The sequence below is a fragment of the Oryctolagus cuniculus genome, chromosome 14 (assembly GCF_964237555.1).
Source record: "Oryctolagus cuniculus chromosome 14, mOryCun1.1, whole genome shotgun sequence".
Lineage (NCBI taxonomy): Eukaryota > Metazoa > Chordata > Mammalia > Lagomorpha > Leporidae > Oryctolagus > Oryctolagus cuniculus.
In genome coordinates, this window is record NC_091445.1 from 71,268,448 (window position 1) to 71,293,732 (window position 25,285).

Sequence of the window (25,285 nt, forward strand, 5' to 3'; positions counted from 1 at the left end):
TCTGGATTGATTCCGTATTTTAGCTATTGTGAATTTAACTACAATAAACATGGAGGTACAGATAACTCTTTCATATGCTGATTTCATTTTGTTTGGATAAATTCCTGAAAGTGGAATGGCTGGGTCATATAGTAGATCTATTTTCAGATATCCGAGGAATCCCCATACTGTCTTTCATAATGGTTGTACTAGTTTACATTACCACCAGCGGTGGATTAGGGTTCCTTTTTCCCTGCATCCTTACCAGCATTTATTGTTTTTTTTTTATTTTTTTAAAGATTTATTTACTTATTTGAAAGGCAGAGTAACACAGAGAGAGAAGGAAAGACGAGAGAGAGAGACAGAGATCTTCCATCCGCTGGTTCACTCCCCAATTGCCTGCAAGGGCCGGAACTGTGCCTATCCGAAGCCAGGAGCCAGGAGCTTCTTCTGGGTCTCCCACATGGGTACAGGGCCCAAGGAGTTGGGCCATCTTCTATTGCTTTCCCAAGCCATTGCAGAGAGCTGGATCAGAAGTGGAGCAGCCAGGACTCGAACTGGAGACCATATGGGATGCTCACACTGCTGTGGCGGCTTTACCTGCTATGCCATAGCATCAGCCCTTGTTTTTTGATTTTTGGATGATAGGCATTCTAACTGGGATGAGGTGAAACAATAGTCATTCATTTTTTCTTTTAAAAAGTACTATTTCCCACTTTACTTGACTCAAAATTATTTTGAAATTAATATTTTATGCATCAAAACTTTTCTTTACTAAAATATTTTATGTATCAGAGATTGAAACTAAATGCTCTTGTGAACATTAAAAAAATTAAATATCAAATTCTCAAGCAAAACTATGTGTGATGCAGATTCATGTTGTTATTACAAATGATTCATTGGGTTCTCATTTGTGTGAAGCACTGACTTAAACATAATAAGGAATGAGGCACAATGGTCTCACTTCCTGCCTTGGAAAATGCCATTTGTTTGCAGAGAAGAGATGTAATTAAATTACTAATGTAAAACAGAAATGGATCTATGCAGCTGTAGAAGTCAAAGAAGAGGATGGCTTCCAGTAGAGTATCCAAAGAAACTTTTCTTAATGAAAATTCAGTTAAAACGGAGATAAGAATTTCATTTTTCTTTCATCTATTGCTTTACACATTGTAATAAAATTATGAATCTAATATTAGATATGCTTCATGATTTCATTATTAATATGAGAAATGTAGGCAGCAATATTGCCTTATCTTCAAGTGTCATTTGCTGAATATATTCCTAGTCATTTAAAAAAGAGAAAAATTGCAATGCAAAGCAGTGGACGGAATACTGATAAGGCCGGGTTCTAGAGACTTTTTTCTTTTTTCTTTTGACAGGTAGAGTTATAGACAGTGAGAGAGAGAGACAGAGAGAAAGGTCTTCCTTCCATTGGTTCACTCCCCAAATGGCCATCATGGCCGGCGGTGCAACGATCCGAAGCCAGGAGCCAGGTGCTTCTTCCTAGTCTCCCATGCGGGTGCAGGTGCCTAAGCACTTGGGCCATTTCTCCACTGTCTTTCCGGGCCACAGCAGAGAGCTGGACTGGAAGAGGAGCAACAGGGACTAGGGTTCTAGAGATTTGACCAGCTTCACCTATTTGCAAGATCAGATCTCAGGGCAAATCAACTCTCACGTTACAAATCTTTGCCTCAGTCCATGACATATTAATAAAAATGACACACAGGCACACACACACAAGGTGGCATTTAAGTATTTTAAATAATAAAATGTGATGAAGCAGCTCAAAATATCAAGCAGCTAAAATTGTGGCTACTGTGTTGAGCAGTGTGGGAGGGAAGACTTCAAAGAAGCCGTATCAGATTATACCTGGGTGGAGACCCGTCTTCCTCTCTGAAAATTTTGACTTCTTTAGCAGAGAATAGTTAGGGAAAGAAAAAAAAAAAAAAGTAGACCTTGACACACAAGAACCAAGTTGACACAACTAGGTCATTGTGTTTTTAAAAGCTTTCTGCTAGCTCATGCACAGGCCCTTGTCTTGTCCTATTGAACATAAACAATCTCACAGATCACCAACAAATTCACTCTGAACAACAAAAAGCCCAGTCACTTCTCTGGGCTGATAGTGGATTCAGAGTGATGTGGTACTCTATGTGGTAATATAATGTATAGTATCATGAGCAATTGGCTGCTTCGTTACCAATGACAGCATTAGCCTGGCTCCAGTTGGCTGTCATTTTTTTTTTTTGAAGCTGAGGAAGGTACCTAATCATAGAATTGTCCTCATTTCCTGTCTGTACCCAATGCTTTGCTCACTTAGATCCTTCTCCAAATGAATTCATTAAAACTTTTAGTCCTAAGGAGGTTTATTTAGGAACAGATTTATTTATTTATTTGGAAGTCAGAGTTAGAGAGGGAGAGACAGAGAAAGATCTTCCATCTTCACTCCCCAGGTATCCATAACAGCCAGGTCTGGACCAGGCTGAAGCCAGGAGCGGGGAGCTTCTTTCAGGCCTCCCACTTGGGTAGCAGGGGGATAAGCACTTGAACCATCTTCTGCTATTTTCCAAGGCCATTAGCAGGGAGCTGGATCAGAGGTGGAGCAGCCAGAACATGAACTGGTACGCATATGGGATGCCAGCATTTCAGGCTGCGGCTTTACCCACTATGCCACAACACCAGCCTCAGAGTGTTGGATTTAAAAAAAAAAAAAAAAAAAAAAAAAAAAAACACACATTATGCTGGAGCTGGGAAGCCAATTACTTGAACCATCTCCACTGTCTCCCTGGGTCTGCACTGGCAGGAAGCTGGAGTCAGGAGCTGGAGACAAGAATCAAATCCAGGCATTCTGATATGGGACACAGGTGTCTCACCGCTAGGCTTAATGCCACCTCCCATAGCAACTGATTTTTGAAAGTAAAACAAATCTTGGGGCTACCTCTGTGGCTCAGTGGGTAAACGCCCTGGCCTGAAGTGCTGGCATCCCATATGGGTGCTGGTTCAAGACCCAGCTGCTCCACTTCAGATCGAGCTCTCTGCTATGACCTGGGAAAGCAGTAGAAGATGGCCCAAGTCCTTGGGCCCCTGCACCGCGTGGGAGACTGGAGGAGGCTCCTGGCTCCTGGCTTAGAATCGGGGCAGCTCGGACAGTTGTGGCAAACTGGGGAGTGAACCAACGGATGGAAGACCTCTCTCTCTCTCTCTCTCTGCATCTCCTCTCTATGTGTAACTCCTGCTTTCAAATAAATAAATAAATCTTAAAAAAAAAAGAACGTTAAACCAATATTGCATTCCTAGGGTAAACTCTATTTGTTTATGATGTGTTATCCATTTAATATATCATTGAGATTGAGTTTTATTTATTAAAATTTTGTTAAGCATATATTCCTATAGTTTTGTTTTATTGTAATGCCTTGTTTAGTTTTGACATTAAAGTAATGTCATTTTCATAGAATGAGCTGGTAAATATTTATCATCTATTTTCCTTAAGTACTCTCTTTTTTTCCTTTTAAAAATATTTGATAGTCTTGCTTATGTTGCTTTTTACGAGAAATCTTTGGTCATTTTTGTTTTATTTTTTGTGTGTAACTTGTTTCCCTCCTTCCAGAGTGGGGAAGGCAGTTAAGATTTTTTTCATTTTACCACTGATCGTAAGTAATATTACCCTGTGACCCCTTCCCTCTCTTCTCTGTCTGCTCCTTTCTTGTTCTCTGCTACCAGCCACACTGGCTTGTTTGCTGTTTTCTAAATAACCTAGATGCATGCCTATTTTCCACATATACTTCCATTTTACAGCCTCGGGCTTTTCCAATGTCTAGGAATATCTTTATATAACTCCTCACCACCTAAAATGTTCACTCAAATATCACTCTCTCTGGGGCAAGCACTTGGTATGATGGCTAAGGTAACACTTGTGATGTCTGCATCCCATATTGCAGTGCCTGGGTATGAGTCCCAGCTCCGCTTCTGATTCCCACGTCCTGCTAATGCACATCCAGGGAGGCAATAGGAGATAGCTAAAGTAGTGGGTCCTGCCACCTACATGGGAGACCTGGATTGAATTCTTAGCTCCTGGCTTCAGCCTAGTCAATTCTTGGCTTTTGTGGGCATTTGGAAAGTGAACTAGAAGATGGAAGATTTCCCTGTCTGTCTGTCTGTCTCTCTCTCTGTGTCTCTCTCCCTTTCCTTCTCCCTCTCTCTCCCTTCCTATCTCTCTTTCTCTCCTCTCTCCCCCATATCTCTTTCAAATAAATTGAAAATAAATAAAATTTTTAAAAATTATCACTACCTCATTGATACCTACTTAATTATCTTTTTTTAAACTTTTATTTAATGAATATAAATTTCCAAAGTACAGCTTATGGATTACAATGGCTTTCCCCCCATAACGTTCCTCCCACCTGCAACCCTCCCCTTTCCCACTCCCTCTCCCCTTCCATTCACATCAAGATTCATTTTCGTTTCTCTTTATATACAGAAGATCAGTTTTATTTAAGATTGCAAGACTCTCACACTTCCAAATTACCCTTTTACCATGCAACATAATTTTCCATAGCTCTCATAACTTTGTAACTTTTTATGTGTATTTTCTGGCTTCACAACAGGAATATGTGTAAACAAAGGCAGTAAGCCATCTATTTTGTTCTCTGTTGTGTACCCAGTACGTAGAAAAATGACTAGAACAGTATCTAAATATTTTATTGCCAGAAAATATTTGTTAAAAGAAACAATTATCAAACAAATGAAGATTGAATTAAAAGTCAACTTTGAAGATTATTTTAAAGAATAATTCCTTCTGGAGGTCTACTTTGTGCAAGAGGAGTTTTGTCTTCTGGACAGTTAATAGGCTCTTAATAAATATTTATTGACACTTTGAAGGGTAAATTCTACATTGTGTACTGAAGGGAGGGCTATAAGTTAACATGATGCTTCAGTTTACAAATCTAGTAGAATCCATTTTCTAATGAAATCTAATTTCAAAAACATTTACCATTAAAGGTTACCTAAATTCGTGTCACAGTTTTGATACTTTTAGACCTACAACCAAAGAAATTTTCTTAAACTTTCTGACTCCCAATTTTCTGTCCTTAAAATGAGGGTAGATAAGTTCTCAAGTTCTTTCCACTCTAACATGTTGGGAATCGATTGCAATAAATCAGCTGTCTGAATTCACTGTTATTAGGGTAGTGTGTTGCAGCTAGAAAAGATTAGTACAATAACAAACTCCATAATGATGACCTCAAGGCACTCTGAGGTCCCAGAGTGAGCCATCATAAATGTTGTAATGTTAGCTTCCAATCCATCCTTACCAAAAAAATTCTTTTTAAACCCACTTAAGGGGCCAGTTCTGTGGTGCAGTGGGTTAAAGCCCTGGCTTGCAGTGCCAGCATCTCATTTAAGTGCTGGTTCAAGTCCTGGATGCTCCACTTCTGATCCAACTCTCTGCTATGGCTTAGGAAAACAGTGGAAGATGGGCTTAGGAAAACAGTGGAAGATGACCTAAGTCCTTGGGTCCCTGCACCTGCATGGGAAGACATGGAGGAAGCTCCTGGCTCCTGGCTTCAGATCAGCTCAGCTCTGGCCATTGCAGTCATTTGGGGAGTGAACCAGTGGAGGACCTCTCTCTGGCTCTACCTTTCTCTGTAACTCTGTCTTTCAAATAAATAAAATAAACCTTAAAAAAAAAACACTTACATAAGATGTTGTAACAAAGAAACAGAAAGTCTTTTCTCCTTGTCTCAGAGCTGTGCATTTGCTGCTGCTGCTATTAGCCTATAGCCTTTTGAAGAACAGATTTCTACTTGGGCTTTGTTTGCAACGATATAGCATGCTGTCCTCATACTGGGATTTCTGTAACTCCAGTTACACATATGACTTGTAATTACTGCTTAGATCTACAACACATATAATTTGGAAGACTTTCTGTTCATCTGAAATACCTGCTGCCCATCACCCCAGGAATGCCTTTACTGGACTTTGCTTTGTCATTGTTTCCAGATGGTTTCTGTTTGTTTTACATTCTTGCTGTGGGAGGGTCAGACTAACCAGGCTTTGATGGAAAAGGCAGTTCTCCAAGCAAGTACCAATAGAAAGGATACCTCTCATGCTGCAGATCCTATAACAAGCCTGTAACAGAACCCTCATTTATAACCATATATATTTTTCTAGACATCACTCAATAAAATTAAAAATATAGCTACATCAAGTTTAAGAGTCATAATAACAGAATGAGGAGCAAACCATTTACCTGTCATAAATCTGGTCTGATAAATGACTCACTATATTGACTTCATTTTTCTTTCAAGAAATGACTGATAGCTTAGTCACAGTATGTCCACAGTTTTCTGAGAGTCCTTGCTTTTTAATACTTCCTGGACCAAACAGCCCAGGGATGGGTGAATGATGTCATGCTCACTGTATGTGGGTGACACTTAAATTTCCCATAGATTGAGGGGGCACATCAGCAAAGTGATAAGGAAAGGCGAAGAGGATGACAAAATCAGGATTTATTTGTTAAAGCAATGTTCAGGGGGACACGTGGTTCCTAGGAGTATTTGCATCCACTATTATAAGGCTATGCCTTATGTTCTGGTTCTTCATTTAATTAAGAGGCCCTGGAGTTGGTGTTGTGGCATACAGAGATAAGCAGATCCCTGCCCTACCTTTCAAATATAAATAAGTAAATAAACATTTTTGGGGAAAAAATACCAGTTAAGATGCATGCATGCTATATTGAAGTCCCTGGGCTCAATAGCCAGCGCCAATGCTGACTCCAGCTTACTGATAATGCAGACCTTGGGAGAAACCTTCAGGCCAGGCTTGATCTAGCTCAGACTATATCATCATCACATGTTTCTTCTTTTCTCTCTCTCTTCTGAGATCCTAGATTAGTCCTCAACTCTACCTAGTTGTAATACCTAAGCTATCAAAGTTGCAGATGTCACTTCCTATATAAGAAGAGAGACAAAGAGAGACTTCCCATTCCATATAATATTCCAAAATACCTCTTTACATCCTTAACTTTAATTTGGCTTCATGCCCAGCACTGCACCGATCACTGAGAGTAGAAGGTGGTACAAACTTATTAACTTGAGCAATTTGGGTGAAGTTAATATCACCCAAAATTCATAACTGAGAATGAAAGTGTATTTTGGGTAACAGAAAAGAGAAGGAAATGTCAGGGAATAAATGAACAACTGTCTACTACATTCAGTTCCAGTTAGCTAACAGTCCACGTTACTTCCCAATATTGCCCACAACTCCAGGGAAGATATTCTCTGAAAAGTCTACTCATTAACTCCAATAATTCATAAAAATCTATCTTTTGGCTCTAACTACACAACTGAGCTTTATCTTTCTGAATCATGTCTGTCCCCTTTTACTATTTGTTTAGTTTACATTATTCCACTATTCTGCATGTATTTACTTCTCTCCACAGGAAGTTCAGGATACATCCAGCATCTTCTGTGTCCCCCTTTAACACTAAATGGATTATCAAGTCTCCAGTCAATTACAGAATAAATTCTGCTGCTGTTAAATTAAAGGAGCATATTGAGTCAAAAGTGCACTGGAATAGAAGATGGACACTTGTGTTTTGTTGTGGCTCTGTCTTTTGCCAGCTGGTCAATCTTACCCCAGCAGATTTCTATGTGCTGTACCTATCTCATATTTAATTGTGCAATCAAAGGAAAAAAATGTTTTTGAAAGTAAAGAGCACTCATGGAGAAACTCAAAGGTGAATCTGAGAATGAATCCTGAAGAGTTTAGGAAGCACTTTCAAGAGAATTGTTAGGCTTTAACTGTGGATACCTGTAGAATATGAACAGGAGAAAAGATAGTGTTCCAATTCAGGGGAGGGTTAAAGGACAGCAGAAGGTCAGGAATGAACAAGTTCCTGAATGGCCTTGGCAAACTCAGTTCTTTCCCCTCTTGCTTGCAATTATCAGGCAGGATGTACCAAGAACACAACATCCCAAGAGTCATCAGGAACTGTTGAGACAGCTCATGCTTTGTCCTTGGCCCTCCTAGAACAAGTTGTCCTCCAAAGCTTTAGCTAAGTTCCCCAGGGTATAAAACCCAAAGCGAGTGCTGTTAAGGTGCCTCAGCTGAGGTGCAAAGTATGGCGTACGCATCAACAACTTCTGTCCTGCTCAGCTTTCCTGAGCCTTCAGGGACTACCTCATTTTGCTTCAGTTGATTCTTACTGCCTATAGGTGAGTAATAAACTTACTTTACCCGATTTGTTGTGCAAGTATCCTGTCTAACAGAACTCATACTCAGCTTGGTTTGCACAAAACTTCCTGACAGATCCAATAATCTTAGCAAAAGTTGGCAAGTAGTTCAGAGTCTTCGCCTGGGATTTTAACTGGTGCATGGTGTTCCCCTCAAAGGGACTAATAATATCTGAGCACAATGTTCCACTTAAGCATTTTCTTGAACCACTTGAAAACCAGCCTAACCAACCAACACCCATGCCTTTCTAATGGGTTTTAAGAAAGACAAAAAAAAGCCTTTTGTTTTTATTCCTTTGACAGTAGAAACATGGAATTTTTCATCCATTTTCAATCAACTCTTGACTCTGGGTCTATGAAATGTCAGAAGGAATTTATTTAGAAAAATAAAAGTGGCCACTGCCAGTGAATCCAATTGGACCACAAAGTCACATAATCTTATAAGGGAAGGAACAGTACAAACATATTCGGTTCTTAACAGCTTTAGTTAAGATAATGCTCATACTTCAACTTTCCAAACAGACAAGAAGCCAGCTTTTCAATGGCTACAAGATTTTACAATCTTTTTTAGATGTAAGTGCTTACTACGTTCAGCAATTACTCATTAATGCGAATAATTTACTCAACACCACAAAGATCTCTAATTTTGGAAAAGACTGGTGGTCTCTAAGGCCTACAACCAGAGATCTACCAGAGAGAGTTCCTTTAAGAAAATATCTATGCTCCTAACCCTGCATCTGATTCCTTTCCATTGGTTTAATTCACCATTGTTAATCTGTGGTTGATGTAAATGTGATATTCCTGGGAGAAATCTAAAATACCCAGCAGGATTATTGCCTAACAATAGGGACAAACAGGAAAACACAAGGAGTTCATTTAGGTAAGTTTCAAATCCCTGGGCATTTAACTCTAACAAACAAATGTAAGCAATTATAAAAATAACATCAACAGGACACCAATATACTTTCTCTGGTATTTGTCTAATTTTAGGCAGGAAATTCATAGCAGTTATTACTTATGAATTTAATAACAACATAACTAACTTTGCTCAATAAGCAACTGAACTATTTCCTTCTTTAATGCTGCTTAATTTATAGCTAGTGAACTCTTGAACTCAATATACTTTATACATTTTGCCATTATAATTTTCACAAAAAAAGCACTATTCACTTGCTTATTTCTGAGGATAGAGTAATGTGTCTCCTCAATATTGACTTTTATGTGTGTGACACTTAAATATATCTCAAATAAAAGAATTTTCACTGCCAGTAGGGATGTGAAGAAAAAACATTATTCATTATTGAGCATACAGTAGTCTAATTTTACAGAAGGCAATTTAATTATATTTTTAAGTTTTCATCTAGAAATCCATTTTCAGGATTTTACTCTATAAATATAGCTGTATCAAATACATGTGCAAAGATTTCGCCGGCGCCGTGGCTCAATAGGCTAATCCTCCACCTTGCGGCGCCGGCACACCGGGTTCTAGTCCCGGTTGGGGCGCCGGATTCTGTCCCGGTTGCCCCTCTTCCAGGCCAGCTCTCTGCTATGGCCAGGGAGTGCAGTGGAGGATGGCCCAGGTGCTTGGGCCCTGCACCCCATGGGAGACCAGGAAAAGCACCTGGCTCCTGGCTCCTGCCAGGATCAGCGCGGTGCGCCGGCTGCAGCGGCGGCCATTGGAGGGTGAACCAGCGGCAAAGGAAGACCTTTCTCTCTCTGTCTCTCTCTCTCACTGTCCACTCTGCCTGTCAAAAAAAAAAAAAAAAATACATGTGCAAAGATTTCATTTCAACATTTTTGTTACTGCAAAAATAATTAGTAAATAGTGACAACAGTAAATTCTAAAAGCAACGGTTCCAACTATAGGGAATTCCTTTACTAAGTTTGGGGATAGTATCAAAGGTATAAAGGTACTTCAACAATTTGTGAAAATGGAATTAAATTTTATTTAAGCATAATTATTTTATAATATGCTTTTTCCACAGACGTTTTGGAAACCTCTTATTAACATCACTGAAAATAAAAATGAATGCTGATATCAAAAGTTCTTCAAGCGTAGGCATTTGGTGCAGTGGTTAAGATGCTGCTTGGGGGGCCAGCATTGTGGCATAGTAGATAAAGTTGCAGCCTACGATGCCAGCATCCTATATGGACACCAGTTCAAGTCCCAGCTGCTCCTGCTAATGACCTGGGAAAAGCAGTGGAAGACAGCCCAGGCACTTGGGCCTTTGCCACCCAAATGGGAGACCTGGATGAAGCTCCTGTCTCCTGACTTCAGTGTGGCCAGCCCTGGGGAGTGAACCAGCAGATGGACGATGTCTCTGTCTCTGTCTCTGTCTCTCCCATTCTCTGTTACCCTTTTAAATAAATAAATAAATCTTTAAAAAAATAATGCTGCTTGAGACACCTGTAGTATCTGAAATGGAAATGCTTGAGTTCAAGTCCTGGTTCTACTTCCAGCTGTAGCGTTCTCCTAATGAAATACCTTGGAGGCAGCAGTGATGGCTCAAGTACATGGTCCCTGCCACCCACATGGAAGACCTGGATTGCGTTCCTAGTTTCAGCCTTGCACAGTCCTAGTTGTTGTGGGCATTTAGCGTGAACCAACATAGATGATCTCTCTATGTCTGTCTGTGTCTTACTCCTTTCAAATAAATTAAAATAAAATAAAGTGAAATCCTTTATTTAAAAAAAACTGTTCAAGGTCTTAGCTATTGTGAATTGAGCTGCAATAAACATTAAGGTGCAGACAGCTTTTTTTTTATTGCCAATTTAATTTCCTTTGGGTAAATTCCAAGGAGTGGGATGACTGGGTTGTGTGGTAGGGTTATATTCAGGTTTCTGAGGAATCTCCAGACTGACTTCCATAGTGGCTTTACCAGTTTGCATTCCCACCAACAGTGGGAAATTAAATTGGCAAACAAAAAAGCTGTCTGGACCTTAATGTTTATTGCAGCTCAATTCACAATAGCTAAGATCTGGAATCAACCCAAATGCCCTTCAACAGTAGACTGGAAAAAGAAATTATGGGATATGTACCCTATAGAATACTATACAGCAGTCAAAAACAATGAAATCCAGTCAGTTGCAACAAAATGGAGGAATCTGGAAAACATCATGCTGAAAGAACTAAGCCAGTCCCAAAGGGACAAATATCATATGTTCTCCCTGATCGGTGATAACTAACTGAGCACCAAAAAGGAAACCTGGTGAAGTGAAATGGACACTATGAAAAACAGTGACTTGTTCAGCCTTTGTCCCAACTGTTGATGTACAATTTAATACTTTATCCCTTTTAGTATTTTTTTGTTCTAGTTAATACTATTTGTTGAACTATGTAATATACAATTATTCTTAGGTGTTTAAATTTAACTGAAAAGTGATCTCTGTTAAATATAAGAGTGGCAATAAGAGAGGGAGGAAATGTACAATTTGGGACATGCTCAAGCTGACTTGCCCCAAATGGTGGAGTTAGAAATGTGCCAGGGGATTCCAATACAATCCCACCAAGGTTACATGTACCAATGCCATCTCGCTAGTCCAAGTGATCAATTTCAGTTCACAACTGATGACACTGATAGGTCTAAGAGTCAGAGGGATCACATAAACAAGACTAGTGTCTGCTAATACTAACTGATAGAATCAAAAAGGGAGAGAATGATCCATCATGGGAAGCGGGATACACAGCAGACTCATAGAATGGCAGATGTCCTAAACAGCACTCTGGCCTCAGAATCAGCCCTTAAGGCATGCAGATCTGGCTGAAGAGCCCATGAGAGTATTTTAGGCATGGAAAGCCAAGACTCTGGCAAATAAATAAATAAATTTTTTAAAAAATTTAAAAAAAACTATATGAAAGATCTCTGCAAGTGAAATCCCAGTGGAAAGAACGGGTCATCAAAGAAGGAGGTACCTTTCTCTGAAGGGAGGAGAGAACTTCCACTTTGACTATGACCTTGTCTAAATAAGATCAATGTCCGCAAACTCAAAAGGCTTCCATAGCCTTGGCAACTCATGACTAGAACCTAGGGAGATTACTGATGCTATAAACAAGAGTGTCAATTTGTTAAGTCAACAAGAGGAGTCACTGTGCACTTACTCCTCATGTAGGATCTCTGTCCTTAATGTGTTGTTCAATGTGAATTAATGCTATAACTAGTACTCAGACAGTATTTTACACTTTATGTTCTGTGTGGATGTAAACTGTTGAAATCTTTCCTTAATATATACTAAATTGATCTTCTGTATATAAAGATAATTGAAAATGAATCTTGATAAGAATGGAATGGGAGAGGGAGTGGGAGATGGGAGGATTGCGGGTAGGAGGGAAGTTATGGGGGGGGGGATCCATTGTAATCCATAAACTGTACTTTGGAAATTTATATTTACTAAATAAAAGTTAAAAAGAAAAAGAAAACCACTGGACTAAAAAAAAAAAAAACACAAACTGTTCAAAGCACATAATCAAATGTAAAATTCACGGTGCAAAACAGTGTGTATAATAAGATGTCTGTTCTATAAGACAACAACATAAGGAATGCATAAGTAGAAATACCTCTGTCTTAAAAATATTAAACTGGGAAGAATTCCAAACAGAAAAGATTACCTTTGATTGGTAGAATGAGATAAAATGGAGAAGGAAATGTTTTATTTTTTAATCCTATAATTTTCTGTCTTTCTTAGTTTCCTATCTGTCTAAGTTAGCTTACTGCAACTTTAAAAGAAATGAGAGGAGCTTGTTGGGAAGCAAAGGGTTGTTCCAGCTCACAGTTTGCAGGTTCATGGTTCAGGATCAGGAAGTCCCATTTTCTGGCATCTGGTGAAGGCTGGTTGTGGTGCGGAGATGCAGAGGAACAATGACATGGTGAGCCAGGAAGCAGAGAGGGAAGCTAGACTACACTCAACTTAAATAACCAACATTCTTGAGAGAACTGCCTTCTGAGGGAAAGACCACAATGACCTACAGACCTTCCACTAGACCCGTCTCTTAGTCGCCATAATGAAATCAAGTCTCTACCAATAATCCTTCCACCCTTGACGTAAGACTTCAGAGTATAAATAGCTGCATGAGTTTGAGAACCCACGTTCTGTTCAATCTATAACACTATCCATGTATGCATACAGCTTCCTTATAGTTTTTAATTCCACCAGTATTATTTGTATAGTGAGATTTGAGGCTATTGTTACCCCCTTCATACTATTATCTGTTTTAAAAAGTATAACTTACACATATATGCTTTGTTTCACACACCCCACACACACACAATGAGAATTCTGTCTCCCTCAGATCTTTTTAATTTTTTTTAAATTTATTTTTATATATTTGGTGGAAGGGAGACAGAGAAAGATACATAGAGAAACAGAGATCTTCCATCTGCTGTTTCTCTCCCCAGATACTGCCAGCAATCATAGGGTGGGCCAAGCCAAAGCCAGGAGCCTGGAACTCCACCTGGATCTCCCATGTGAGTGGTGAGGCCCCCAGGACATGAATCACCACCTGTTTCTTCCATGGAGTGCACATTAGCAGGAAGCTGGAATCAGAAGCAGAGCTGTGACTCAAACTCTAATGGGAAATGTGGGAATCTCAAGTTGCATCTTAGCCACTGTGGCAGATGCTCACCCCCCTTAGAGTCTTTATTAGAGCAATGAGTGTCACAATTTTGGGGGATGGGGTGGGCATGGGAGGGCATTGTGGTGCAACAGTTTACATCCCTTTTTGCAACACCTGTATCCCGTATCAGAGTGCTAGTACCAGCCCTGACTCTTCTGCCTTCCATCCAGCTTCCTGCTAATGCACCTGGAAAGGCAGCAGATAATAGCTCAGGTCATTGGGTCCCTAATATACCACTGGCTTCGGGATTGCCCAGCCCTGGCTGTTGCAGGCATCTGGGGAGTGAAACAGAGGGTGGAGCATCTCTCTCTCTTTCTCTCTCTCTCTTCCTCTCTCTCTCTCACTCGCTCTGTCTCCCTCCCTCTCTGACACTCTGCCTTTCAAATAAATAAATAAATAAATCTTTGAAAAGAAAAGGTTTTCCAAGGAGAATGATTTTGTGCACCATATTTCAAAATCATTAATAACAGAATCCTCTTTAAAAAGAACATCCACATACACCAACATTCCTTGCAAGAAATGTTAAAAAAAAAAAAAAAAGGATTTGGCTGTACCAATCAATAACATGTCAATTGAGTGGGTTTATTTTTGTTGTCATTAATTATGGAGAATATGATAAAATTTAGTTGATTTAAGTACTATGAGTCCTTTTATCTTAAAACATATTTTATAACAACTGAATATAATATAATTCTACATTTGAATTTAATTTATAATTCTGTAGTTTAGGGCAGGGATCAGGTGATTTTGTTGTTGTCATTGTAAAGGACCAGACAGTAAGTATTTTCAACTTTGTAAGCTTTGTGGTCTCTGATGCAACTATTCAATATTTTAGATACAGAGGCTAGCAGCCAGTCAATATATAACCACTGGTTATGTCTCTGACCCAATAAAATACAGAAGCACTCACTAGGCTAATCCTCCGCCTTGCGGCGCCGGCACACTGGGTTCTAGTCCCGGTCAGGGCGCCGGATGCTGTCCCGGTTGCCCCTCTTCCAGGTCAGCTCTCTGCTGTGGCCAGGGAGTGCAGTGGAGGATGGCCCAGGTGCTTGGGCCCTGCACCCCATGGGAGACCAGGATAAATACCTGGCTCCTGCCATTGGATCGGCGCGGTGCGCCGGCTGTGGCGGCTATTGGAGGGTGAACCAACGGCAAAGGAAGACCTTTCTCTCTCTCTCTCTCTCACTGTCCACTCTGCCTGTCAAAAAAAAAAAAAATTAAAAAAAAAAATACAGAAACAGTCAGTAGTCCGCACTTGCTGCAAAACCGTGGGTAACGCTATTTTTCATGCACATTGTTTAAAGTAAGAATCAAATAATTCTATAAAGCTTATGCTATGCTGTCTCTTTAGATCATACATGCAGTGGCATGCTAGGCATAATTCCCATGGATTGTGGATAGATGAAAGCTGTCCCCCTGCATCAAGAGAAATATTCCAGGATTGGCACTGTGGTGCAGTGGGTAGAGCCACCGCCTGCACCTCCCCCATCACGGATGGAAGCCGATAGAGTCTGCAGTAAAAATTCCTTTCCAGCTCCCTGATAATCCACCTGGGGAAACAGTAGAAGACGGCCCAACTCCTTGGGCCCCTGTAACCCATGTGGGAAACCCAGGAGAAGCTCCTGGCTTCTGGGCCTTTGACCTGGCTCAGCCCTGGTAGTTGCAGCTATTTGAAGAGTGAACCAGTGGATTTCTCTCCCTTCTCTCTCTCTCTCCCTCCCTCTCTCTCTGTAACTCTGCCTTCCAAATAAAGAAATAAAACCTTTTTTAAAAAAAATATTCTCTCTTTCTCTTTCTCTCACTCTCTCTCTGCCTCTGTAACTCAGTGTTTCAAATAAATAAATAAATCTTTTTTTAAAAAAAATAAAGATTCTTAAAGGGGGATCGGGGGAATATCATTGAGTATTACCATGACTCCTCTCTTTGACACAGATATCTGAATCTGATTATTGTCTATATATTTACTTATTGGCTCAATTCTAGAATACATCTAAAACAGTTTCAAAATTGTCAACCTATTATACTTGGAAGAAAAGCTACTATTTGCAGTTCAGAATTGGTTTATTTATATTTTAGTTTTATATTTATCATTAAAAGACTATAATCAAAGGTCACTCACGTTAGTTTTCTCTTCCCCTTTCAGTATGTTTATGGTTTTTGTTTGAAATACACTTCAATAGACTAGTTTTCATTTGTATTGCATTTTAGTTCTTTTGATCATTGCTGGTTTTATTCATTCATTCATCTTAGAGTGGGATATTATAACATGGTTTCAAAACTCAATGTTTACCAAATAAAATAGATGCTCAGAGGACTGTCACTCCTCTCCAGCCCTGTGATGCACTTGCTGCTTCCAGTCCTCAATCATGATCTCATCCATTTGCTGTAAGGAACCAAGATCACTGACTTCTGGAATTTCTCCCTGTTGCTTTTTTGTAATGTTCAACACGTAACATGTCTGTGTGATTTTTTTCATTGTCCTAAAGGAAAAGTGAAGTATGATTAATCTTCTGTTTTTAACTTAAACATATGTTATGGAAGTCTTATATCAGTTCATGGAAAGCTTTCTCATTGTTTTACAAGTTCTTCGTTGCATGGATAACCCATAGTTTATTCAACTAATCACTATGTTAGAGTATTTAAGGTTATTACTAATGTTTCATAATTACAGGCAATGTTGCAATTAATGCAAGTAAGCTGAAGATGTAGGTTTTTATACCATGGCAACTGTATCCTCAGCTATTTCTAAAAGTAGGATCACTAAGTATTTTATATTACAATATTTTTTGATATTGAATCTGGTTTGCATCCATGGAATTCATCCCATTTTGTGTAATGTATTATTTTATTAGTGTTTGATTCAATAATATTTAGTATTTTCGCAAAAATATCAACAAGTGTTATTGGTCTGTTACTGTACTGATCTCATCAGATGAGTTTCACTGCTATACTTCCTTATTTAGAAGATTAAGAAATTCCCTAGTTTTCTACACTCTGAAACGATTCATGCATCACTAGGACCATCTCATTTTTGAAGATATGGTACAATTTTCCTATGTGAGCATCTGACATGAGTCCCTTTATTTGTGGTATTTCCTTAAAATTTTTCTCTATTTCTTTTGTGTAACCTACTATGTCTTTGAGAAACAATATCTTTTCATGTAGGCTTTCACATTCTATTTGTAGAGACTGTGAGCAAAGTGATGCCAAATGTTTTAAATTTATTTTCTTTCAATTATTTTGTACTCCCTGTCATGTATTATGAGTATTGGTGTTTTATTCTGATTCTGTTAGCAGTTTATTTTGCTGACTTGACTTTCAAAAAATTTTAAAAAAATCTCTGTGTGTCTGTGTATATGTGTTGTTTTATTTGATATTTTCTTTCTAATTTTTTGAGCTAGGGGTTATATTAATATTCATTCTTTCATTAATACAAGCATTTAAAACTATTAAATTTCATTGATCATCATTTTAAATGTATCCCATAGGTTGTGAGGTATACGTTTTAAACGTTTGATTATAAGAAAATTGTGGACCTATAAGCGTTTGTAATAAATTATACAAAGAACTGGTATATCCTTCATTTAGCTTTCCCCAGTGCTGACAGCTTACCCAGCTATGTTATAATATCACAACCAGGACATTAACATTAACAGAATACATCAACTGCATTCATATTTCACCAGTTGTGTACACATTTATCTGTGTCTGCATGCATGTATGTGTGTAGTAATTAATCGTGTCAATATAAATAGGCTAAGGAATGCCAGTTAACCATAAAATTTTATTACTGGGTGTCTTAAGGGTATTTCCAGAAGAGATTAGCATTTAAAGTATCAATTGAGTAAAGAAAATGCACCCTCATCATTGTGGGTGGACATTATCTAACATATTAGGGACCTAAATAGAACAAAATGGAAGAATAAGTACAGATTCACTCTCTCTTCAGTAATACGTCCATCTCCCACCCTCAAACACTGAAACTCCTGGTTCTTGAGCCTTCAAATGCTGGGACTTATACCAGTGGCCCCTTCTCTGCTTCCCTGGGTCTGCAGCCACAGAGTAGCAGTCAATTCATTCATTCTCGTGGTTCTCAGGTTCAGAATCAGCCTGAATTACAGCACCAGATTTCCTAGTTGCTTAGCATGCAGGTAGTACAGCATGAAACCTCTTTTTCCTTAATCATACGAGCCAATTCCCATAATAAATATCCATATACACACATGAGTTTTGGCTCTATTTTATCTGGAAAACCCTGAATAACACAATGTGTGCTTAATTCCATGTAATTCAATCACATATATAGATTTATTAAGTACCACTCTAGTCAAAGTACTGAAGAGTTTCATTGTAAGATCCCTTGTGCTACCCTTTTATAATCACAATATACTATTTCTCTTCCCCTTCTCCTCCCAACAAATGAATATTTTTCCAATCTCTATAATTTTGTCATTTGAAGAATGATACATAAAAGGAATCATACAGTTTGTAATCTTGTTAGACTGTCTTTTTTCACTCAGTGTGATACCTTGGGATTATTTGTTGTGTATTTCAATATCAACTTTTTTCATTGTTGAGTAGCATTCATGCTATGGATATACTACCCTTTGGTTAGCCATTCCTCTGTTGAATATCTGGATTGTGTCCAGTTTTTAGTTATCATGAATAAAGCTGATTTAAAATAATCATGTAATAGATTTTGTATGGACATAAGTTTTCATTTCCCTGGGATATAGGCCTATGAGTTTGATTGTTAGACTGTATAGTAGTTCCATATTTAATCTTATTAAAAGCTGCATCCGCTTGTCCAAGTTAATGATTCCATTTTACATCCCCACTAGAATTTATGTGATCCATTTTCCTTGCCACCGTGTCAGCATTTGATCTTAAAACTTGTTTTTATTTTAGCCATTCCAATATGTGTGTAGTTCTTTCTCAGCATAGTTTTAATTTGAATTTCAATGGTAAATGATGCTGAACATCTTTTCACATAATTACCCTCCATATACTCCCTTCAGGTAAATGCATGTTCGTGTTCTTTGCCAATTTTCTAATGCATATTTTTACAATCGAGTTTGAGATTTTTCTTTTATGTATTCTAGTTTTTTTTTTTTTCAAATATGTGGTTTGCAATATTTTTCTCTCAATCTGTCGCTTGTGAATTTATCTTCTTCACAGAATGGAGACAATGCTTTATGTGGCAAACTTTTCTTCTAGAGAAAAAGTTTACAGCTTTGATGAGACTACTGTATTGAGCTTTTACTTCTGTGAGACATACTTTTGGTATCAAGTCCAAGAAGTTTTCACATGGCTCTATATCCCGAAGATTTCCTCCTGTTTTTCCTAAGATCCTGTGGTGTTACATTTTGCCTTTAAGTTTGTAATTGATGACACTCATTTGTGTATGAGATATGAGATTTAGATTGAGGTTTATTTTTTTGCCTACAGATGCTCAACTGCCCCAGCATTTTTTGTTGAAAATTCTTTCTTCTATTGAATCGCTCTTACATCTCTGTCAAAAGTCATTCAGCAACTATATGTGTATTTCTCCACTAACACCAAAGTCTTGATTACTTTAGTGATACAGAATGCATTTATATCAGATAGAATCATTGATCCCATTTTATTTTTATTTCAAAATATTTTGACTATTCTAGATTAGTGACTGTTTATATGAATTTTAGAATATTTTTATCTATATCTACAAAATCCATCCTTCCTGAAATTTTTTATTCTTAGTTGAAGGATGGCTCCCCTAACCCTTTGTCAGTGTAGGAAAGTACAATTTATTTAATTTATGGTACTTAAGAAACAGTTTTTACGTTTTGTATTCTGTGATTTTTTTTTCTTTTTGTCTCAGTATCCAAAATTTCTAGTTAATTGCTTCTTTTGGATCTTGACAATTTAAAATGGTCATCTCTTCCTTCCTTTTTTTCCTTTCTTCCCAAAAGTAATAATTCTCCAGACTGCATCTTTTGGAGTTCCTTATCTGCTGCCAGTGCACTGATATACAAGAGTTCCTTTTCAGTGTTTTAGTATTTTAACATAGACTTTATTTCTTTCTTTTGGTGGTGATTTTAGATCAGTCTAAGCCTCTCCATTTCCTTCCAACTTCCCCTGAGTTTTTCATGATACTTCCTTCTACTCTCTGCAAAGGTGGTTGAGTAGTCAAGAAACAGCTCCGCTAAACAGTGGTGTTTGGCACGTCTTCCTGGCTGCTCAAAATGTCCTCTAAGTCTTGTGTGTTGGGACCGATGAGAGCATGGTGTCTTCAGGAAATGTCAAAGTTGGGCACCCTGCCCCCAACTTCAAAGCCACAGCTGTTATGCCAGATGGTCAGTTCAAAGATATCAACCTGTCTGACTACAGAGGAAAACTCACGCTTTTTCTTTTACCCTCTTCATTTCACCTTTGTGAAACCTCATGCAGGTCATTGCTTTCAGTGATAAGACAGAGGAATTTAAGAAAAACAACTGCCAAGTGAGTGGTGCTTCTGTGGGTTCTTACCTGTTCCCTGGCATGGATCAGCACCCTCATGAAACAAGGAGAGCAGGGACCCATGAATGTTCCCTTGGAGTCGGACCCCAAGTGCACAATTGCTCAGGATTGTGGGATCTTAAAGGCTGATTCAGGCACCTCTTCAGGGGAGGGGGGCTCCTTACCATTGATGACACAGATATCCTTCAGCAGGTGAGCGTAAATGACCTCCTGTCAGCAGCTCTCTGAAGAGGACTCTGAGACTAGCTCAGGCCAGGGCTTTCAGTTTACTGACAAACGCGGGGAACTGTGCCCAGTTGGCTGGAAGCCTAGAAGTGATACCATCAAGCCTGATGTCCAAAGGAGCAAAAAATATTCCTCTGAGAAGCGAGTGCCGGGTCATTTCAGTGATGGGCTCCAGCGGACAGACATGAGAATAAAACCTCTTTTGTACATTTTTCATGCTTAAAATATGAGACTTTACATTCAACATAGATGTAGTTTAGTAAAGGAAAGATCTTTGCAGCAGGACTTGGGGAAGCTTTTTTGTGTCTTGGTGGGAATCACCCGAGCTGATCTTTTTGGTGGATGCATCAGTAGCTGGACATCAATCCACTGATTTTTGTAGTCCTATTAAATTGAAACTGAAATGGAAAAGGGGAATGTTTAGTTTCTACTTACAGTTGATTTGAAGTGATAGTTTTCTCTGTTTTCCATTTAAGCTGAAGGGATTTGTGGGGTTGTATTGCTGTTCTTATTAATTTGTATAGTATTAAAGGATTATTAAGATGGATGAATTTAGGAGCAGCATTGCTTTGGCTCCACAGAACCGGTTATATAATTTCATCCACAAAATGGATATAATTTCATCCATAAAATTTTAATTGTGTGTAGAAGAAAATACAAGTTCCTCAAGATATTACTGGAAATTCTTCATAAGATGGCTTCAATTTGCTTTTGCAGATTCATCAACCGGCTCGTGAATCCCAGATCCTCACTTTCTTCTTCCATTTTAATAATCTGTGCCACACACATTAGCATTCCTTAATTTTGCCTAGTATTTCTCATCTCTATGCCTCCCCCCAAAATATCTTCCATTAATCCAGTCACTAGTTAAGCGTATCAGCTATCCTTTGGGTTTCTGCTTTTCCCCTTACTTTTCACTCCAGTCTTACTCTATGATTATATGCAGAGAAATCAAATCAGGAGTCATGTCCCACTCCTGAGATTAGAGCCACCTAGCAAGATGACTAAAAACAATATACAAGTGGGGTAATATTTTTATCTCATTCAAAATATAATTACTATGAAAGGAATAAATTCAATTAAATCAATCATCTATGATTTGTTAACCTTGTACTCCCATCTAACACTTCGATATCCCTGATGCCCTTTTCCTTGGTGAACACTATGATGATCAATTCTTTTTTTTTTTTTTTTTTTTTTTTTTTTTTTTTTTTTTTGACAGGCAGAGTGGACAGTGAGAGAGAGAGACAGAGAGAGAAAGGTCTTCCTTTTTGCCGTTGGTTCACCCTCCAATGGCCGCCGCTGCAGCCGGCGCACCGCGCTGATCCTGGCAGGAGCCAGGAGCCAGGTGCTTTTCCTGGTCTCCCATGGGGTGCAGGGCCCAAGCACCTGGGCCATCCTCCACTGCACTCCCTGGCCATAGCAGAGAGCTGGCCTGGAAGAGGGGCAACCGGGACAGAATCCGGCGCCCCAACCGGGACTCGAACCCGGTGTGCCGGCGCCGCAAGGTGGAGGATTAGCCTATTGAGCCACGGCGCCGGCTTATGATGATCAATTCTTGCAACATTTCATATTCTTCCAAAGAGACAGTTTAAAGACTAAGAGGGTTTTAAGTTATTAAAAGCCTGATTTATTTTCACAGCATGCTCATTTTCTGTTTTGATTAACCATTACATGAGACATAATTATGAGCTTGGAGGGCAATTTCAGACTTTAAAAAGATAGACTTTTTTGTTTTTCAAAGGGAAATGCTTTTATATCTTGTATTTTGTAGCTGTGAAAGTTGACCTCCACCATCACTTCTGTTCTTTGAATGATATGGAAACACCGATAGCAGAATAAAAAGGAAATGAAACTTTGGAGAAATGTAATTCAGTGAAAACCAAGAAGATCCTATAAACAACTCCTAAAACAACTGTTCTTACCCTGTGGAGATTGGCCAAGCCTGGTTAAAATAAACATGAGATCCGTCTAGATCCGGCTTGATAGTGCAGCATATTGCTCAGATGGCCATATTTTGTTTACGAAAGAATTTCCTGGGATGATTCTGCTGTTAACTCCAAGGCATATCAAAATGAAGTATAAAAATATTAGCCGGCGCCGTGGCTCAATAGGCTAATCCTCCACCTTGCGGCGCCGGCACACCGGGTTCTAGTCCCGGTTGGGGCGCCGGATTCTGTCCCGGTTGCCCCTCTTCCAGGCCAGCTCTCTGCTATGGCCAGGGAGTGCAGTGGAGGATGGCCCAGGTGCTTGGGCCCTGCACCCCATGGGAGACCAGGAAAAGCACCTGGCTCCTGGCTCCTGCCAGGATCAGCGCGGTGCGCCGGCTGCAGCGGCGGCCATTGGAGGGTGAACCAGCGGCAAAGGAAGACCTTTCTCTCTCTGTCTCTCTCTCTCACTGTCCACTCTGCCTGTCAAAAAAAAAAAAAAAAAAAAAAAAAAAAAAAAATGAAGTATAAAAATATTGAAAAATTTTTCTTCCTAGACTATGTATAGGCCATTACCTCATCGCCCACCACACTGTTCCTTAGGAGATTAATTTTTGAAGTCCTCTTTTTTATCTGCCCCTGATCTTCTGAGTGGCTTTCCCAAATGTATGATTTAACTAAAGGGCTGGAGAAAATAAATATAATCAGTGGAATTTTCCTAATACCTCTGTGAGACCACTGCATAATCAGCTGTCTGAAACCCAAGATATCAAGCAAATCAAACAACTTTTGAAATAAAATTTAATTGTTTTTAGCTAATGAGAAAGTAGTGCCTTGTTGCCTGGATTCTTCGTCTGCTTATATTTTTCTCTCCCTTTACATTGCGTTCAGTTGTGCACAACACAAAGCGCATTTCCACAGCCAAGTTTAAAGCTCTATCTGTTCAGAAACAAAGCAAAACTTTTCTGTCCTTGGTTAAAAAAGGTGTACCTTATTAAGAATATTCAGTATAAATGATTAATATAAAAACACACAGCAAAATAGTCAAAACCTTAAAGTAAAATTTCAAGATTATTTTTCTTGTTGCCTTCAGCCAAAGCCTTTTATAAAGATAAGTATCACTTTTTTCTCCTTTTTTTTGCTTTCTTTCTTCTTTTCTAGCTGTATTCCATCTCCACATTAAAGAGATATTTGTATTAAAGGGAAATTCTGTTTCAAAGTCTAGGAAATTTGATCTGGCAAGAGAATGACAGAAAAGGGTTTCGTCATGAGTTATGCTCTGTAATAGATAACACTGATTTATTTCTTTTTTTTAAAAGAAGATTTATTTATTTATTTGAAAGTCAGAGTTACAGAGAGAGAGAAAGAGGCAGAAGGAAAGAGAGAGAGAGAGAGAGAGAGAGAGGACTTCCATTGCTGGTTTACTCCCCAGTTGGAGCTGAGCTGATCCAAAGACAGGAGCCAGGAGCTAGGAGCTTCTTCCAGGTCTCCCACATGGGTGTAGAGGCCCAAGGACTTGGGATATCTTCTACTGCTTTCCCGGATCACAGCAGAGAGCTGGATCAGAAGTGGAGCAGCCGGGTCTTGAACCAGTGCCCATATAGGATGCCAGCACTGCAGGTGGCGGTTTTACCTGCTACACCACAGCACCGGTCCAATAACACTGATTTCAAAAATTTTTCTAAAGGCTGCTGTCTACCAAACATACATTAATTTGTTTTATCACGAAGTTTTATGTTTAATTATATGTACAGAATTAATTTTAAATGAGGTCTAATGAGAATCTCATTGGAATAAATGTAGGAAAACCCTCTATTGTCAATTGACTTTGTATTTTTTTAACTTTTATTTAATGAATATAAATTTCCAAAGTACAGCTTATAGATTACAATGGTTTCTTTGTATTTTTTGAAGCCAAAAAAGTGAGTAAACAAGCAAATTAAACCTTAGAGAAGTAAAATGAACAATTGGTAATTGAATCTAAGGTACACCTTAGAACTAGAAATCTACTGAATTATTATTAAGATGACCTTAATAGAATTTAGATTGCTATTATAGACTGTTAACTGTTCTTCATGTTTCAACTCTTGAATCTTCCATGAACAGTCCTTTAATAATAATAATAACAACCAACTCATACCATGCTTTCACTCAGCACCACCCAATGGTTTCTTACATCAGAGCCATTTTTCTTTCTTTTTGTTTTTTTTTCTTAGACAGTGAGAGAGGGAGACAGAGAGAGAGAATTATAGACAGCGAGAGAGACAGAGAGAAAGGTCTTCCTTCCATTGGTTCACTCCCCTAATGGCCGCTACAGCCGGCGCTGCACCCATCCGAAGCCAGGACCCAGGTACTTCCCCCCAGTCTCCCATGCGGGTGCAGGGCCCAAGCACTTGTGCCACCCTCCTCTGCCCTCCCAGGCCACAGCAGAGAGCTGGACTGGAAGAGGAGCAACCGGGACTAGTATCCAGTGCCCCAACCAGGACTAGAACCCTGGGGCGCCAGTGCCGCAGGCAGAGGATTAGCCAAGTGAGCCATGGCACCGGCCTAAGAGCCATTTATTTTCTACCAATGCCTACTTAATGATTCTTCTTTGAAAAGTGATGCCGTGATGTATTCACAGATGACTAGCATGAAAACTACATTTTTATTTTCTCTCAAAGATAGACATAGCCACAAGACTGAGTTCTATTCAGTAGAATGTAAACAGAAAAGCCCTGAATACTTTATGGGATATAACTTCATACACAGAAACGTTTTCTTTGCTCCTTTTCATCTTATGGTGGCTTAACAGCAGAGTTGATGGCTAGCAT

The 25,285-nt window shown here is 39.0% G+C and overlaps 1 pseudogene; it reads left to right on the forward strand.

Annotated features, from left to right (window-relative positions):
• The first annotated feature begins 20,083 nt into the window (after positions 1–20,083).
• Positions 20,084–20,767, forward strand: LOC100343472 (peroxiredoxin-1-like; annotated as a pseudogene).
• Positions 20,768–25,285: the final 4,518 nt, after the last annotated feature.